This window comes from Chaetodon auriga, chromosome 4 (genome assembly GCF_051107435.1).
Source record: "Chaetodon auriga isolate fChaAug3 chromosome 4, fChaAug3.hap1, whole genome shotgun sequence".
NCBI classification, from domain to species: domain Eukaryota; kingdom Metazoa; phylum Chordata; class Actinopteri; order Chaetodontiformes; family Chaetodontidae; genus Chaetodon; species Chaetodon auriga.
Genome location: NC_135077.1, coordinates 10021111 through 10041260, shown reverse-complemented (window position 1 = coordinate 10041260; position 20150 = coordinate 10021111). Strand labels below are relative to the sequence as shown.

The window sequence follows — 20150 nt, the reverse complement described above, 5'->3', positions numbered from 1 at the left end:
TCAGTCACACTTATCTCTGGGATAACTTCTGACAGAACAAAGACTGACTCAAAGAGTGACAGACTGGCTTATGTTTTTTTACAGGACAGACAGAAGTACACATCAGGGGAGGAAGAGGAGAGAACAGAGGAAGAGGGGGGAACGAGAGAGACAGAACAGCTGGAAAATGAGAGTAAAACTAATTTTTGTAACCGATAAGGTAAAAATTTACTTTTTATCATCTACAAGCAGTATATAGATATATAATAAAATCTGTTAATAGTGTTTGTTAATGTACACTGTCAATAAAGTTCTCCTATGAAGACATATTCTGTATTATAGTGCAAAATATGTTGTCATTCATTATCTGTTTGTATACCAGCATCACATCATGGATTCTTCACAGGAGGAGTTACAGTTGTTGACAATTAAGAAGAAGAAGAGGAAGAAGGTGTACTTGATTAATCCCACCAGGTGAAATTAACATTTTTTCACCATTGTTATTTTACACTCATGCACAAACAGGACCTATACACATGCATTAATGTATGGAGAGATGTCAGAGTGAGTGGGCGGCCACATTAGAGGTTTGGTGTCTTTCACAACTTCCTCGGCAGTGCCCAGGAGGTGAACTGGAACCTCTCCAGATACCAGTCCACGCTCCATACTGACTGGTCTGCGCTGGACCCAAGCCAAGTCCCCACGGACTGAGCTGCTGCTGCCCAAAATCATTAAAAATACCTTAAATCAGCCTACAACTGTGTTACAGTATGTTAGAGACTACTGATTAGATGTTATATTGCTATTACGCTAAGCTATTCCCTGCTTAAAACTGCCTGTTACATCATCAACGGGCAACAAAAAGCAGTACTAATCATAAGTTGTTACTGCATTAACTGGCTGCTTATTGGATTAACAGCTCGTATTTATTTTTGTTCCATTTAGAGGGTCAAGGTATTACATTATGTGGTGGTGATGACATTATAATTAAGAGAGAGAGAAAAAAAATGTACTAAGAGATGCAGCTGAAAAGTTGTGAGAAGAAGGAAGGAAGGAGGTGGAAAAAAAAGGAAAATTAAAAGAGAGAATGAGATCCAAAAATGGAAAGAAAAGAAAAAGGAAGTGTGGGTGGATGATGAGAGAGAGAGAGGAGGGTAGACTACAAAGCGAAGGCGTAGTACAGCTGGAAGGGACGTAGGGAAAGATAGAGACAAAGACAAAAGACAGATCCTAAAAAGCATAGCTTAAGGCAAACCGTGTGCCATGGAAAAAGAACACTGAGTATCCTAATTTGATTTGATATTCCCAAAGCTGAGCCACCAAATGCAATTAGACATACTAATTAACTTATTCTATCTGCCCTGTTGAAGCAGTGGCACACTGACAGAAATGTCAATGGAGAGACAATTTGTATTTGTTGCATCATAGCGCTGCACGAAAAACAAGATAAGCTGAGTGGGAAAAAAAAAACCCCCCACAAAGTTTGCGTCCTCTTCCTTCTCCGTTAAGGATAACGGTGAGTTTCTTAAGACGACATCCTGAAGGTCGCAGGGAGCTGTCACGTCAAACCTGTGCGGTTGAAATTAACTCTAGTGCATTCGCCTGTTCGGTTCAGTGCATTCAGGCTGGAGCGTCAATCAAACTGATGGCATGCGAGCGTGTGAAAGCAAAATGGGCCGACGACAGGGTTTCATCACAACAGATATGTGATGTTAGCTTGGATTTGTGAAGAAAAACCACGATTAAATCAATCTGCCCTCATTTTAAACTGTCAAGGAAGCGATATTACAAGTTATCTGTATAAGCTGCGCATTTACAAGGTCATTTGGTAACCATGGCAACATGGATTTTACCTGACCAATCGAAAGTGAAGAGGAGTCAATACAAAGGTGTGCTGTCCTTGTGTCCTACTCCCCGCCTACAAGATGTCTTTTTTATTTGTCCTGTTTTCGACCAGCTGGTCGCTATTTATGTCTTCACTATTCATGTTCATAATTGTGAGCTCTTTTCTCCCACGTGGCTCCATCAGATGACGCAGGATGACATAACCAAAAATACGACAAACAACAAACTGTCCAATGAATGAGATCGCTGTCAGTCAAAAGGGCTTCGTGTTTGTTTCCAAAGGGTCAGTGTGAACACAAACACAACAGACAAGAACCAAAAGGTAACAGTTTTGTCTTTGGTCGGGGTGCAAATGAGCCAAACTTCAGGTGTGAAAAGGACTTCTTGTCTTGGTCTCGAAGCATTTTACTCAAGCTTGACTCTGATCTCAGGACGCAGGGGGTTTTCAGTCAACAACTGTGTCGCCATTATATCTCATTTTTCGAGAGTGCTGGCTGCCGTTTGTGTCCTTTGTAGCCACCTTGTAAGGCAGTGCTGAAGCTGACTGCTGTCTGACAAACACAACTTGTACCTTAAACTCCTCTGCCTCAATTCAGGTGGCTTGGACAACAACACTTTGATTATCTATCTGAGAGACCAAAGATGCTGCCACCGAAGAGCCTGTTAACACACACTCATTGCAGATGGATAAAAAGCAGAATGAAAATATGCAATTTGCAAAAATGCCAGCAAAATACAACAGCCTCTCTCGTGGCACAACAAGCAAAACAGAACTGGAAATGGCTTGAAGGGAGCGTTACTTTGATGTATATGACTACTGAGCATGTGTGTACACATACAGTCATGCACACACTGATTACCAGTGATCTGCCGTCTCCTCTGCCGTACGCAAACAGATTCAAACAGACTCCAGGAGTAACCCCTCAGCATGTTTGAGATAAAAACGTTGATCTTTAGCGGCACACAACTCAGTGTCAATGTGGGCAAATGGCAGCTGATGACAACACACTGTGACAGAGATTTAATTGCCTCTGCGTGCGGGTGACTCACCTACATTTAGCGCCCGAGAGCAGTCACTGTATGGATGTACTGTAGTCTAAGAACGCGTGTGTGTGTGTTGGAGACACAAGGCGGGGAACAGACACCCCATTCACATCTGGTATTAAAATGGGATGACTTTGTGTTCACACAGGGTATTTTTAATGTGCTCTCATCATGTGCGATGGTGGCAAGTCAACCCCAGATTCCCTTCAAAAATCACAGAATTTTATGAGTTATTGAGTCTGGAGAAACTTTAGAAACTTTGTGAAACGCTGTCTGTGACAAATTCTTAATTATTTGTCCCCTCTTGCATATTCGGCAAATATAATACATTAAGTTATTCCTTTCTTTGTGTAAAAAATATTGTGTCAGTTTGTTCCAGAGTGTATTTCTTACAGTATATCATTCATTTCCCACCCGTATTGCTTCCATTTTTCACAAAGTTCTGTTAAATAACACATCTTTTGGTGCTTTCATGGCACAGAACAGATTTATAATCACTAATTAGAAGTGTGTCTCTCAGTCTTCTCACTTGCTTGCTCTCTAAATTTGAGCAACAACCTATATTTCATATTAGTTAAAAACAAATACCTGTACCAATGGGTTGTTGCGTTGGGATGCCAGCACCTGAACACACTGAGATCCAGACCACCTCCAGATCTGGTCAGGCAGATCCGATCACATTCCCATCATGACGCATTTACACCTTGCATTCCCGATCTGGATAACATGTCCAGATACAGATCGCATTTCAGTAGTAGGTGATAAAGGGGGTCCGAGAGTGAATGCTCCTTTAATTTTCACAAATGTGAGTCACTTGAGACACTTGTATTGTGTGGGTATCGAGATTCACACATATTACAAACAGTATCAAATGTGTCTTCTACAGATTCATTTGTAAGAATCTTGTGCGTATCTATAACTTTGAAGAGGACGGGTGATGTTCTCCTTGTCATTGCTGGCTTTGTTTTGCCACAGGCCTTCACATAACCTGTGCAGGACATGGTTAAGTACTGTTAAAGTGCTGTTTGAGCCGAAATAACGCTTCAGCAAAACTACACACAAAAGTCTCTGCGAACGCACACACAGAAGGGTGTTATGGGTAACCACAGGTCACAGAGGCTTGCGAAGGAACTGATGTGCACACTGCAGACACACAGCTCTGGTCAATGCCACACTATTGGACGATTTGGCACTCAGTGTAATTAGGTCAGCACCAAGTTTCTCCCAAAACATCATGGACAAATGTGAGGCAGTCGTTTAAGCTGTATGAAAGGAATTCGTGGGAGAATGGGCAGCTTCATCATTTACTGGATAAGACCCTAGTGATCCCTTTACTTCCCTTATATAGCTGTGAGACAAATGGCCAAATGGTCCTTTTCACTGGGAGATGGAGCCCCAAAAACTCTGAGTAGTCATTTGAGTCGGGCTTTCAGGACACTGGCAGAAACAAGAAATCAATAAGACAAACTGAGAGGAGAGGAAGGGAAAATGTGATTGATTGAGATGAGGATTTAGGCTGTCTGGCTATACTCAACTTATCACTTCCTCTGGTTCCCCCAAACACTCTGCCCACTCCACCCCTCCCTTCCTTTCTACCTTCATTTATTCCTTCCTTCAGCCTGACTCCTCTCTCCTTTCACAACCTATTTCTCTCACTTTCTGCCCCACTACCTATCTCCAAAAGCCCAAACAAACTATTATTTCCCTTTTGGACTTTTTCTCTCTTTAGCTTGTGGTCTCAGTGATATCTCGTTTCTCACTAAAATAAGAACGTCAATCAAATATCCTATTATTGGGGTTCTAACATTCCCTTGTATCCAAAATAGGAATCCCACGTTTTCTTTTTACACCAATACCAATGTCTAGTCATTTTAGATTGTGAGCTTCAATTTCCATCCAGAATAAACATTTAATTTTGATTTCAAAGGTCACTTTGGAGGATTACTCTCTGCCTCTCTGTTCTATGTCCTCAATGCTTTTAGTTGGTCCTCCCAGAAAGAAGCCTTTCAGCAGCTCCTTGCTTGAAAGCAGCCTGGTCCCAACACATGAAAGATGAAAATCCACATTGTTACGACATTGTTGAATAATGGGCAAGCCTTGACAACGGTAGAATTTCTCAGCCTGCCTGGATGGATGATGTCGAATGGACACTTATATATCATGGTAAACATTGTTATTGCTGATGTAACAGATGAGGACAACACAAAGACAACGCGTTTGCATCAATTTATTTCAGCAGCAGTGAAGCTGATAAATGCTCTGTTTCCTTTTTCGGCCTCAGACACAAGCAAAATAATACATTCCACCAGCTTCACAGACTGCCTGTGGACTGTTGCCTTGAGGCAGGCAATTTGATCGCATCAATAGCCGTCAGCGCTGAGAGCCACAGAGCCTACGCTCCCTGACTGTCCGTCACAAAAAAGCACAAATCCCTCCCACTACTACTTTCCACCTGCCACCATTCATTTCACCTCTCTGACTGAAGCTCTCTGACAAAGTAGCTGGAGTGTTCAAAACACCTGGACCTGCTTAATGTGTCTATTAGCAGGCAGGATTTCATCAGCATTTAGCCAGTGGGTGGTTCCAGTTTTCCCATTCTGATGATAAAGGGTCCCAAATAACAGAGCTGAAGTGCAGGCTGAAAACAGTGAAAACTGTGCGCTAAGCAGAGTGCTGAATGTGGCCAATCGAAGGGTTAAGCCAGCTGTGACTAACAGGCCCACGCTGGACCTCTATTGGACCATCTCTGGCAGCCATCCATGATATTGAGAGAGCAAGAGGGAGAGAGAGGGGCAGACAGAGAGGAGTGAAGTTGAGTGGATTAGCAAGAGGTGGGGGGATGACAACATGTAATTACCTATTTACCCAGCCTTTAGTGGAAACCTCATCGAAGGCTAATTGAGCGGTGCATTAGTGAGAGGGTCGTAAAGATAGCAGCAGGACTGCAGAGGGAGGGATGGAGGGAGGAAGTGAGAGGAAGATGAGAGATGAGCAGGAGCTAAGGGGCAAAAAGGTTAAGGAAGAGGGATATGGAGACTGAATGGTACAGTAGGAAAGAAGCGATGAGAGGAAGGAAAAGAGACGGAGGAAGTAATGTGGTTAAGTGTGCGGCGGGTCCATGTGCAAATGGAGCTCTGACGTGAGCTATTCTAAGTGGAAAAGTTGCACTAATCCAACAAGAGTCCCTCGCTGAGTAAGTAAATAAGCATCAGCTGTAAATCAAAATTTGAAGTCCATTGTAGAGCTGAAACAATTAGTTGATGAGATTTGTGTATCAGTAGAAAGTATTTTGACAATCAATTTATCATTTAGGTCATTTTTCAGGGAAAAATGTCACAAATTTGCTGGTGCCAGCTTCTTAAAGGGTGAGAATTGGGTTTTAGGCTGTTGGTCAGACACAAAAAAAAGAAATTTGAAGATGTCAGCTTTGGCTCTATAGGAAATTGTGATGACATGTTTCACTTTCTAATGTTTTATGCACCAAAAGACTAATCATCGATGAAAGTAATGATTGCAGCCGTTGTACACTGTACTGTGTTGAAGAGTCTTCTAATGTTCTAACTGGTCCAGGTGACTGTCAGGCCATTTATACAGAAGTGCATAATATTTCATGAGCTTATTTTATGCTTTGCAAATAAAATCTGAATCTGCAAATTAAGTACAGGAGTAAAGATGACAGTATACTCTCTGCACTGGAGTACAGTGACGACACTTCGTAAAACATTTCAGTAGCATACCGGTACATAAACTCGTTAAAACCCATTTGAAACTTCCGATGCAATTGTGCATGTGTGAGGATGTACGTGTGTATTTGTGTTTGTCATTGTGGCCATGATATACACTGCCTCCAGTGGTATACACTGTACAGTAGGGAGCTTTTTATGCTGGAGGGAAAGTGGCACATCGGAGGCAGTCATCTCTGTAATGTGTTTTACTACATGGATGGATGGAGGGAAGGATAGATCAGTGGATGGATGAGCCTGCAGTATGGTCACGGTGTGACTGCTGTGGACCTGTGACATGCTACACATACAGTACTACTGCAGGCTACCGGGGCTGCACACACATCAGGGCGAATGTGTGCTGACACAGACACACACACACACACATCTACCGATCTAGCTGGCTGGGTGACCTCCACAAGCAGGTGGAATGCAGCAGTAATAATTTACAGGCCTTGAGCGGCTCTAACGTCAAATAAAATATGGATTTCCTCCAAGCCAGAAGCGCGGTAACCCTTCAATAACTAGACCTTTTATCCACACCGTGCTCCAGCTATAACCCATCTCCCACATCCTCTTCTATTACACACTATCTAAACTGGGCGTTCAATAGGTGGTGGTTCTTCAGCAAGGAATGGAAAGTACAGCCCTTTACCTCCCGCTCTTTGCCCTATTAAGAGCACATTTATCTGTGGTCTTAAGCAGGAGGCAAGCATGCATTCATTCACAGAAACAGCCACACACATCACAACACCCCACAATGACTGAGTGAACGTCCTGTTTTTTCATTTCTGAGGTAGAAGAGGGGGAGAGGGAGGAGGCGTCAGAGGAACCACGCAGCAGTTCATGAACCCTGCTTCATGCATTCACTGAATTCCACAGTGCACCACAAGTTAAGAGATGGCCTTCCTATTGTGAGAGAAAAAACACAGTCCTCTCCAATGAGCATTAGAGACACTTATGCCAGATAAAGAAAAGCTCTATGTGAATGCAATAAGTCACACTTCATCCATGCCTCCCTCAAGGTGACTGCATGTGGAATGGACAAAGCTAAGCACAAGCCTCATCTTCCCTTTTCATCTATTCAGATAGAAAAATGTGAGGAGGATAAAAATCTATCTGCAAAAGTAACAAACATTGGCAGCTCCGCAGAAATAGAGAGAGAAGAAATCTGACGAGTCAACTAAAGCATAAAGAATAACAATAAAATCACCTTGAAGGTCAAAGGGGAGGCCATGGACAATTGAGTCCAAAAATACATTTCTTGATCAATCTTCTCCAATGTCATGTTACAACGGCTGAGAGAGAGGGATGAGGTTACAAAACCTTTTTCCTCAGATTGATTTTGGCCAGCAGAGGAGTGGGAGTACATGAGAAAGACTCAAAATAACATGCGGGGAAATGCAAAGACGTGAACACTATACATAAATTTTTCAAGTGAATGTGATGTTTTTGTGCATGGCAATGTTCTGCAGACTCCCTGCCAACTCTATAATCAACCATAACTATTATAATTAGGAACGTAACACGTGCTTGAAACTAGATTATATCTTGCATACGGCGCTGCCAATTGAAAGTTGGGAAGAAGTCTGCCGAGAAGAATGGCTGAATCTCAGCTTCCACAAATGGAAACACTTAACTGGTTGTGTGTGTGCACACGAAAATAGATGTTAAGTACATGCAAAGATCACAAAACCATTTGCCTTGAGCTGTGACACACACTTATAATGTCACGTGCATGTCACAAATGCCAATTACTCAGGTTTTCAGCAGCATGTGGTACATGTGAACATGAGTAGAAATGTTCACATGTTCCACATGCTGCTGCTGTGAATGCAGTGTAAACAGAACATCATATTTTCCATTGGTGGTTACTTTATGTGGATATGAAGTTGCATAGCTTAGGAGGACGGAGGTCTGACAACTGGAGGGAGAGAGAAGAGACAGAAGGAAAGAGAAGATCTCATCCCTCCAAGTTAAAAAGAGAGACAGGAGAGAGAGAGCGAGAGAGAGAGAGAGAGAGAGAGAGAGAGAGAGAGAGCAAAACCCACATCCCCTCTGGCTCAGTAATTAAGACTGGGGACAATAAATATGTAATGGGGGCTTTTTCCACCAAGTGCGGCTGCCTCTCCTTCTTGGGGATGGGACCGCAGGGAGACAGGCCCAGGAAGAACGACTAAGTACACTGGCCATTAAAAATGGATGCGAGGAACACCGGCCCTGACTGGCCCCGTCGACCAACCACCCAGAATGTTGTGATGGGAGTTGCCGTGGTTACAGGGCTCCCAAATGGTCCTTGGTTGTCAGGGTGAATCAAATCAGACGTCCGAGCACCAGGGCGAGCGCTTCCACCCTTCCTAGGCTCGCTGCCGCTGGGGGCACCACAACTCAATGATGTCATTGAGGAAGGAAGTTTGGAGGGAAGTGTGTGTGTGTGTGTGTGTGTGTGTGTGTGTGTGTGTGTGTGTGTGCGCGCCTATGTGCGGTTTGAAGATGTGAGTGCGTAAAAAGAAGAGGGAGAGAGGCAGACGGGGTGAGCAAGACAGACAGAAACAGAAGATATGAAGAGACTGACATGTTTCCCCAAACAGACCCCCAAAAAGGTCTGGTTGCTGCTACCAGTGCTCCATCTGTCTCAACCTGATTCAACACTTTATATAACAGCAGGGTGGCCCATGAGAGAGACTACTGTCGCGTTAAACAGATTTGAATCTCACCACTTACTGACTTAAAAAATGTGACTTGTGCCGTATGTCGATCTATCAGTGAGTCATGTTACTGCAACTCTATGGAGAGACTATTCAGACAAAGAAGAGAAAAGTAGAAGAAGAAGAAGGAGTACTCAGAGGCTTTACTTAAAGCAATAGGACATTAGCTTATTCGTTTTCTGGCAGAAGGGATTGATACCTCTCACATACTCGTCCATTAAATGTAAGGCTACAGACAGCAGCTGCTTAGCTTAGCAATGCAATAAGACTGAAAAGTGGTAGCTCATCAGCTCATCTGGGTCTGTCCACGGCTAACAAAATCTGCACATCAGCACCTCCAAAACTCAATAATCTTTAAGTCTTTCTCTCATTTGTTATCCACAGAAAAAACTAAGTGCGAATCGAATTAAGTTGGTCCGACTGAGTACTGATTCACGTTAAATCAGTCACTGCCAAATTTTGACACATCTGTGTCAGAGACTAACTTTGAGTACAGCGAGAAAGAGAGAGACAGAGAGAGAGAGCGAGACTGCGTCACCCTGCAGCTTGTTGTGTGGTTACACTTTTCAAAGCTCGACGCAGACAACACTCACTGCAATATTTGTAATGCAAAATGCAAAACTGCCCGAGGCAACACGCTAAACATGGGGAAACACCTGGTCAAACATAAAGTATATATTAAAGCTGAAGAGTGCACTGTGCTTGGTAGCCTGAAAGAAACATTGGCAGACCTGCAGCCAGCGCTCAAGAAGTTAAACCCTCCATGTGGATGAGATATCGACAACGTCATTGACATCTTCAGGTCATTAATTAGCTAGTAGGATATATTGTTGTAGGAGTTCAAGGGGCTTTTTTCCACAGGCTTAAACCTAATGTAATATAGCAACTTGCTATTTTTACACTTCAGTTTTTATTTACATGCTCGCAAAAGTAACTTCAGTCTGTTTCGATGCTGGTGTGAGCCTTACTCCTCTATACACAGCTACTAACACACTGTCTCCAACAGTACAGGGCCTCAGCCAGCAAGCTACTGTCAATCAAACACGGACAACAAAATGCCTCTCCAGGCAGAAAAGATGAAAAGGGGCATTTCTGATATTTCCCTTGAGACCTTTTTTCCTTCCTTTTGATGGTATAAAACCATAAAAATTACATGTAAAAACCTGTTGACTTTTAATTTTGACTGCAAAAGTGGATGACTAAATGTGATGGCAGTTGGACTTACAATGTTGCCGCTACAGTAGAGTCAAGTATAGAGTAAAAAAATACCCAAGTTAAGTACAAGTACCTAAAAATTTAACTTAACTGCAGTACTTGAGTAAATGTACTTTCCTTCAAATTGAGGGAGAGTGAACTTGAGCAAGACTCAGAGAGACAGAATAGTGAATGAGGTAAGATGCCATGCATGCATACAGTATGTGTGTGCATGTGTTTCTCTCTATACGTGTTTGATCTGCCGGTCTCAGGGGAGAGAAGCCCTGTACAGTGGTGTATATGTTATAATGGCTAGTGACAGCAATGCAGGGCTTGTCTTACAGTAGAAGGGACTGGGGGCCATGGTGTGAATACTGAGGAGGAGAGGGCGATACTATGGTAAGCTTTCCCTCACACACACATACACACACACACACACACACTGATACGTGACACTCAGTGCACACGGACATGCAGTAGTCTCGTGCTCTTAGTTGATAATAAGAGGAATACAAATCACAATCTATGATGATGAAGACAGAAATCTCCTATGGAACCTCGCAGCTTTGCGTTTGATGAACGAACACACACCACACACACACACACACGCTCGAGAAAGATGGATGTCGAGAGGCCGCTGTCTATCAAAGCGTGTGCTCATTTCTATGTGTCACCGATGCGCCTAATGACGTCATCAATCATGACACTGTGCCATTGGCAGGGATTTAGGAGTCAGGGGTCAGGGAGAAAGAGACCAGCACTAAAACAGCTCACATGAAATGTAAATACTCTGTACTCTACAAACTCCTCAGAAGGTCAAACAACGGCTTCATTGCTTCTGACTGCTTGAACCGTGCATCACTTGCGCAATTGATTTCAGGGTTAGGTTAAGAAAAAAAGGCTTATGTATTGAACTTGCATCCAATAATGATGAAATGCTGAATCGGAGGATATAATACGATACCCTGACATTGGGTACACTTTCAGTGTCAGTGCTTGTTTTTTTTTTCAGTTTTAGAGATGAGGAAAAACTTCATAACATGCGGCAGCTGCATTAAGATATTTTAGAATATGGAGGCAAGCGAGTCGGCCGCTCGATGTGGTGCTCATGATGAAGCCATGGAAGAGCAGGAGACTGAGATACACTTCAATGTAAACAAAGCCTCTTACAGCAGGACCATCATATCAATATAATCTGTTGCATGCATGAGATTAGTAGACCTTCAAAGAGAAGCATATACAATATTTATATTCATATATATATGGAATAAATGAGCGATTTAGCTTAAGTAATGCAAGTCTATTGCAGCAGTTTCTCTCTCGGGATTAGCGATATGTGTGCCCAGTGCGCTGCAGGTTCATTAAAGCAATATCGCTCTGTAGCAGTTAGTAAATATAATGTTGCGTGTCATGTGCGGCCGAGGAAAGATGCTCACTTAAAAACAATGAGCGTCTGAAAGAAAGCACGCACCTGTTCTACTGAGGTGCTGGATTACAGGTAGAACCGACAGTTTCGCGCGTCGCAATCAAATATAGTTAGAAATGATGCCCAACGAATGAGTTCAGCATCTATGAAATCCAGTCTAAAAACAAACTGGGGCCAAATTTACAGGTTAGAGTACTTTAACGCCGAATGCGTCACAATGGCACCGCTGTATGTAACTGTAACTGTGTAATGGATTTTCATTCATATCATTTCAGTTCTTCAAATTTTTTTTTTTGTCTCCTTTTATTAAATCAATGATACGTGTCACCTCTCAGTGTCAGTGCTCAAGAATCAAAGAGAAGTAACTTTCCTCTTCACTCACCATTTTGCACCTGGTTTTGAATAACGCACTTGAGGAATTCTCCTGTAAAATCCAACACACACCAATTACTGGTGGTGGAATTGTAAGAGCATACATTGTAAGAGCACACAAAGGTGTCTCCTTCACCAGCTCCTTCTTTAGAAAAGAAGTGCTGTTTTATGTGTCCCTCTATAGTCCCTCTTTCATAAAGACCCGACTCCTCTCCTCTCCTCCTTTTCGCCCTCCTTGGAGGTACACAACAATGAAAAATGCTTCTTATATAACACGACTTGCATTGGACAAACACTAATATATAAAGAAAAAACAAGACTCATAATCGTAAAGGGACATAATGATCTAATCTGTCACTTCCTCAAAGTCTGATAGGCCAATGCATCAGCACATGAAAAGTAATCTATCACAGAGCAGCGGCAGGTTATGGCAGTGTGCTGATGGATAGGAGCTGTGGATAGAGAGGATGACTGAGTTGCCCTTGTCGGAGTTATGAAAAGGAGAGGGGAGAGGAGAGGGGTGGGTGGAGGGTGGAGGAGAGGAGGGGGACACAACGAGACCGAAATGTGTTCTGAACAGACTTGTTTGTCACGCTTTGTCATCGAGGGACATCAAGGCAGTAAACAGTCTGTGTGTGTGTGCGTAAATATAGTGCAAAGTGTGTGCGTGGCTGTATATGTCAGAGTGTGTAATGAGTGTGTATGTGCACTAATTATCACACTGACGACTCACTGGGGAATAAATGTTGCTTAAAGGAATAAAAACCCCACAATGTATAATGTGAATCTAATGTGTGTGTGTGTGTGTGTGTGTGTGTGTGTGTGTGTGTGTGTGTGTGTGTGTGTCTGTGTGTTTTGGTGTGCGCATGAGCTCCCATTCAGCCGTATGTATGTGTTGTGGAATCCAAAGCATTTGACCCCAATCTGTGTCTGCATTATTTATAGTCTGATGCCAGTTCCCTTTGTTTGTTTTTCAAAGCTTGTCTGAGGGATCGAAGAGTGAGAGAAAAAAAAAAGGGAGGAAAAAGGAGGACAGATGACAGCGAAATATGGAGGAGTATTCCAGAAAAGAGCACTTTCCTGAACGAGCTGTTTTTCCCATCTCTTCCCTCTCTATGGGTAAACACAACAAATCACATCAAAAGCATTACAGCTAATTGATCGCTCTGGACTTTCCTAGAGTTTTCCCGAAGGGGTTTAAACAGTTTGGAATATAAAGCTGGTGCAGACGGGCGGCAGAGCGGGATCTTGCAGAGAGAGAGCCGTCCTCACGCACTGCACCACTGTGCACACCAATAAATGCACTTTACAGCCCTTTCTCTTTTTATATCTGGCGTACACACACCACAATCCCCCTTCCTCGGGCCTAGCTGGCAGGGCAACAGTGTGTATCCTCAGAGACCTGCTGGGCCAAATCAATGGCAGCCAGCAGCCTTCCACAATGAGCGCCACCATTTTACTGGCTTCCACCCAGCGCAGCAGAGAAGCAGCTAAATAGTCTATGAGGAGAGAGAAGAGCGGCATGGCTAGGCTGCTTACAATGAGCACACGCCACAACAGGAAAAAAATATCACTCTGTTGCAGTGTGTGTGTGTGTGTGTGTGTGTGTGTGTGTGTGTGTGTGCTGGGCAGCCAATTTGTTGAGCAAGCTTAATGTATGCTGCTTGTGTGGCTGTGTGTACTTGTGTGCATGAATTGGACAGTCCATTTGGGGTAAGCAAGCTTATCATAAACTGCCTCGCTTGTGTGTGCGTGTGTGTGTGTGTGTGTGTGTGTTTGCGTGAGTGAGTGATAGAGTGTGTGCTGCCTGTGTGAGTTAAAGTCAGTTCGGAGGTTGACTGTTTGTGGAATTCCAATCAGAGAGATGTAGCTTTGCAATTGTCATTCTGATGATTGTTCTCTTTCATGTGGTCTAGCAGGCAGCATACGTTAAGCTTGTCTGCCCCCACTCCCCCCGCCCTGCCTCAACACACACACACATCACGGACACACACACACACAAAAACACATTATCTGTCATTATGTTTCTCCACTTCACACACAAACACACTGGTGGCATGGCAGACTGACAGCTTCTAATCGGTGAATCATCATATCAGCCAAGAAATGTCAGATTACTTTATAATCCTGCGTTTTAGTGCCTTTAACTCTGCACACATATACTGCATGTGCCATGGTTTTGACACTGGCCTATTGTGTCTGCCATTCTGTGAAGAGGGGAGACGCAGATCTCTGCACACAAACACACGAAGCCACCCTCGTGCGCACGCACATGCACACGCTCACAAGGGAGCGCAGACAGTTTCAGGGTCAGGGGGTGGCAGAGCTGTGCAGGAGAAGGGGGATCAATCTGTGCTGTGACTGAATTCTGAACCTGAAGTGTCACTAAAATAAAAACACACACTGCTGCAACAACTAAGAGCCAATTAAATTTATATAATTAACTTATTTGATGACCAGAAGCTGCTTAATAAGCTCTCTCCGTGTCTCCTAAAATGTCACACATAAAAGCAAGAATTTGCTATAATACATTAATTAAATGTTCCAGTGTTTGGGGGTTTGAAGAGCAAAACAAAAGGCTGGAGCTGATGGAGAGGAATTTGTTTCGTGCCTTCTTAAAACCAACTTCATTTTTTTTTCATCTCGGCAGCACAATTCCTTCTTTTATTCATTTTCTGTGTATTATGTGTTTCGGTTTGCTGGTTACTTACTTTCTTGCTTCTCTAGGAAGAATCTGTTCACGATTTTGCATCAACGAATTACAATGTGAACACAGAAAAAGACTATTCTGTGTGTTAAGCCATGCGCTGCATACCAGAGAGACGGCTCCATTGAAAAATACTCCACAGTTTATTGACGTTCAAGCCGAGACAGGAGCAGAGTCCCGTCTGTAACTCTAGAAGACAACCTTGTTATTTTCAATAAACCTATTACAGGAGCTTCTTATGAAAGGCACGGGGGAGGCCGGCAGTTGGTTAGGTGTCTCTTTGCTTTGGCCTGGAGATCGAGAGGATGCACGGGGAAAACGATGCCAATCTCTGCACGAGGGGATGTATTAAATGACAGGTTTAATTTAATATTGCAATATTGAGAGACCTGCTAAGGCACTTCCTGTGTCTAAAGGCCGTCCAGGAATGGAGTAGTTGGGGAAACGCTGAGTAAGGGGTTTGGGATACATTAGAGAGGAAAGGAAATGGCTCCATGGTGCATGTTTACAAGGTAAAGGATGGGCACGGTGTAATTACACTAAGACTGTCTGTTGGTAAGTTCCCATCTAAAGCAATGGCATGTCTGATATTAGTCTTCCTGTTACGTGCACTATATTCACTGATTCTGACACCAGATCTCATTACGCTCAAGTTTCCCCACAAGGGTGACCGAGGTTTACGACTACACGTGTTCCAAGACACACAGACATGTGCAGCCCTCCTCTATGCTGAGCATCCATACAGACACTGTCACTCCCATTCACATACACACACCGACACATGTGGTCATAATGAAATAAATGAAACACGTTACACTAGATCCACCAGATACAGCAGGTCTTTTCAGGCCAGGTTTGTAAAATTGCATTCAAGCCTGTGGCATCCTGCCTTCTGACGACAGGGCATGTCTAGTAATTTCAAATGTTTGGTGCTTGTAAAGAGATTATTCATCCTTGCGCACACACGCACGCACGCACACATACGCGTGCACAGGGTTGGTCACACACAGATGCACACACATTCAGACGGCCCACACGGCACACCGATACTCAAATCCTTTAAAACTTTACACCTCATCTGAGGTCAATCTTTACTGTGATCGTTACACATAGAAAACCCTTACACAATCAAGAGCAACGGCTGAGAAAAACTGCACACACACACACACACACACACACACATGCACATGCACACACACACACGAACATCACACATCATTTAATCCCAGGTGCCTTAGGGAGTCTGAGCGAAATGGGGAGGCAGAACATAATTCCTGAACACGAACAACAAGAAATGGGATTTGTGTTGGACTCTCAGCCCCCCAGAGAGAAGGACAGGGGAAACAAACAACAACAGGATGAAGGATAAACGAAGGGACAAAAGAAAAAGCTCAGCTCAACAGCCTTATCCTGATTCAATTGGCAAAAGCAAACAAATAAGACAATCAAAGTCATTAATTATAAATCTACAAACAAACAGTGGTGAGGGCTAATCCTGGACAGGCAGAAAAATTAGGAGCTAAGAGAGAGACTAATAGAATTAATGTGCAGCGGTTGATTGGTGGGAGCCATTTTGAGGCGTCCAGGAGCTGCTTGGCCCTGTCATCTGTGAATGGAGAGGTTGTAAGACTGAGCCAAGGACTACAACCATGGCAGGGACAACAGAGGTAAAGACTCCCACAGAGGATACAGAGCAAACGCTCATATAACAGACTGGAAAATTCCCCGTTTTAGCCTGAAGTATTAATGTGTGAGAAATGTTCATAGAAATGTCTGTTTTGCTGCTCCATCGCTGATTGATATAACACAATTGTGATTCAGGCTGGGTTCACATGAAAGGCTTTTACATTTATTGTTCTTAACACCTGGCGGTGGTTAGCTCTTTCCAAGAAAAGACAAAAATCCTTTGGCACATGGAGTGATGCGTCTTTCTCCTACAGCAGCCCAAGCAGTCAGAAGAGTCAGCATGAGCAGTGATAACTACCACAGCTGAATAAAGAAACGAGCGCCACCGACAGAAAGTTCTTTAAAGAGCTGCCCACAATGTTTAACTGACATGTCGTCTCTGGGAAAATACCACAGCAGTGACCGCTTGGCGCTAAAGATGCTGCCAAAAGTTTAAAAAAAGAAGAAGAAAAAACAAAGATTTGGATGGAGGCCAATTTAAGTGAATAACGATACATATTCACTTCGCTTCAAAAACTGGTGAAAACACTGGCTGAGAGCCCTGTCTTTGGATCTGTAGGGGGAAAAAATCAACTGATGACAGCGATTTCACAGACATCAACTGCGTTTTACAGCTGTGTCAATGTGACAGTGATTAAAGGAGGGAATAATAAGACGTAATGCAAACACATGTCACACAGGCGCCACTGTATCGCAAAGGGAGGAGAAGATAAGAGACGATATAAGAGGAGAGGGCAAAAGCCCAAAACGAAAGGAAATTAAAATGAATAAATTATTACACAAATAAATAGCTTCAGAAAATGGAGAGGACAGAGGGCGCAGGACTGAGAGGGCCAAACAGCAGCAAATCCTCTGGCAGAGAGAAAGAAGTGATGTGGAAGTCCTGCAGCTGTGCCACTAAGCCTCCGCTGCAGATTAAACTATATGGTAGTAAGGAGGGGTGGGGAGACGAGGAGGGGGGAGAGACAGATAGAAGAGAGAGAGGGAGAGGAAAAAGAGCTGCAGAGGGAAAATAAGGCTTTGTGGTCTGGCACCAGTCAGCTCTGTCAAACCATCATGCGTGCCACAGGGAGAGAAGATGGGGGGAGAGGGAACATAGCATGGGTGAGAAAGAGACAGGCAGAAGACAATAATTGAAGAGAAGGACAGGAGAGAGGGAAGACAAAGCCATTAAATACCAGGAAGAAACTGAGAGTATGTGGGAAGCGGAGGGAAACACTTCAGCCCTGACGGTGGAGGGCTGAACACGTTTGGCTCAGATTGTATGTCTGTGTGTGTGTGTGTGTGTGTGTGTGTGTGTGTGTGTGTGTGTGTGTGTGTGTGTGTAAGTGTGGTTGGAAAAATGGCATTGTTGTGGTTGTGCCTGGCTCCTTCAGAGTGTCTCCCTCTGATTGGAACACGGGGGCAGGAGGGGTCGGGGGCTGCAAAGGGATCGCCCCAACCACAAACTCTGCCTCTGTCGTTGTCCTGATGTCTCTCTGTCTTTTCATCTCTCACTCTCTGAATCTCACGTTCCTCTATTTTTGTCTGTTCCTCATTGCACATACCGCATATCTTATGCCTGTTCTCTGAAGAATCCAACACACACACACACACACAGACACACACAGACACACACACACACACACTAGGCATACACAGCACATGTAATAAATATGGAAATCTGATGCTAGTGCGTCTGTTATGGAATAGTAAGCAGAACACTGCTAAAAATGTCCATGAGCAAGAAAAAAATAAAATAAATGTTTGCTTGCTTCACCCTGTCTGCTACTTTGATAAAAAATAAAAAGGAAGGAAACAACCAAGCAATTTTGTACTGAGAAAAGGAGAGAAAGAGCAAGAGCAAAAGAGGAGGATGTGAGTGCTACAGGAGGAGAGACAAACAGAGCCTGAGTGGAGAACAGATGAAGTGAGGAAAAGTCTTAAGTTAAATTTTTAATATCTCACCATATGCTCCTCTCCACAGGTGAAGACATCTTCGCTATTAATTACCAATTCACAGCCTGTATGTGGGTGTGACGGTGTGATGGATGGATGAAAACAGATAGAAAGCAACAGAGAGAAGACTGATGAAAGGGGAAAAAAACTGACATGGAGGAAGAGGCGATAATAAGGCATTAGGTGGACAAATAGATCAAGCAGAAAACAAACAAATCAAACAGAGAGATGACAGAAACACATACTATCGATTAGGCTCAGATGTTGGATAAGTATGGGAACGCGAGAGCAGGGGGGCAATCTCAGAGTCAGACAGAGAAAAAGACAGGAAGGCTGAGACACGGGTGAACCGACGGACAGATGATAGGGAGAGCTCAGATAGATTGGAAGCTGTCCCCTCCGACTGCCAGGTAAATCAATAGCATCGCTGCGCCTCCTCCACTCCTCTCAGCTGCTCGTCCACCTCCTCCGCTCCTCTCGGCTCCACATCCCATCACTTTTGGAAGCAGCAACGCAGCTGGATGCTGGCTAACTGCAGCTGAAGCCGGAGCCTCCCGCCTGCCCACTCTGACTGTTACAGCCTGTTTTCACCACAAGGCTGTCTCTGAAAATAGCCTCTTTACATATGCAGTTTGATTCTCGAGAAGTAGCCTTAAGACTGCAATCGCCACAAAAACAAGAAAAATGTAGGTATGCTTATTTTCTCACTCCTCTGCATGATCAGGCACCAAACAAGTCAAACTTTTGATTACAAGACAACAAAGGAGCTTTTTAAACAATCTTTTCTGTTCTGTATAATCTTGTGGGTTTTTTTCCTTGGCCGAGGTCTTTGTTTGCAGCAGGACAAGTTGACCCGAGCGGCGGTGCGGCTCTGTTGACCTGCTCATGTCTTCCTGGTTTAGACTGCATTGGCCTGGTCTGTGGGAACCAAAGCGCAGTCACTATAATTACCAACCCAACTCATAACATCCCTGACCTTAAGATCACCTCTCCTAACCTGACCCAACCCTCGGGGCAATGACATGGACGTTTATGACATACATGCATACATGTGCAGGCACACAGAAATGCAGAAATGCGCTGACAAACATGTAATACACAAACACACACACACGCGCGCGCACACACACACACACACACACACACACACATATACACACACACACACACACACACACACAGCTGGCTCTGCACTGGCTGACACTGGCATCCATCACATCTTGTGAAACTTAATCTCTCTGAGAGGAGGAACAGCTGCAGTGGCACGCATGTACATGCACACACACACGTGCACATGTGCACACACACACACACACGCAGCAAACACAGCGGAAGATCAGCTGGGGTAAAGCACTTGTTCACCCACAGACTGGCATGTGACGAGGCACCTCTGACCTGAGAGTAGCAGGCTATGGTCATAAAGCAGGTTGTAGTCCACTTGCCTGATGTGTCCAAACATATCTGACAGGGAGCAGCAGAGGTAGCTCTCGTAGACACATTTTTACATGAAATACTAGTTTCCTAAACCT

The 20150-nt window shown here is 43.9% G+C and overlaps 1 protein-coding gene across 12 annotated transcripts in view; it reads right to left on the bottom strand.

Annotated features, from left to right (window-relative positions):
* Window positions 1-20150, bottom strand: part of ptprdb (protein tyrosine phosphatase receptor type Db) — a 144855-nt gene that overhangs the window by 67682 nt on the left and 57023 nt on the right. The window lies entirely within an intron of this gene.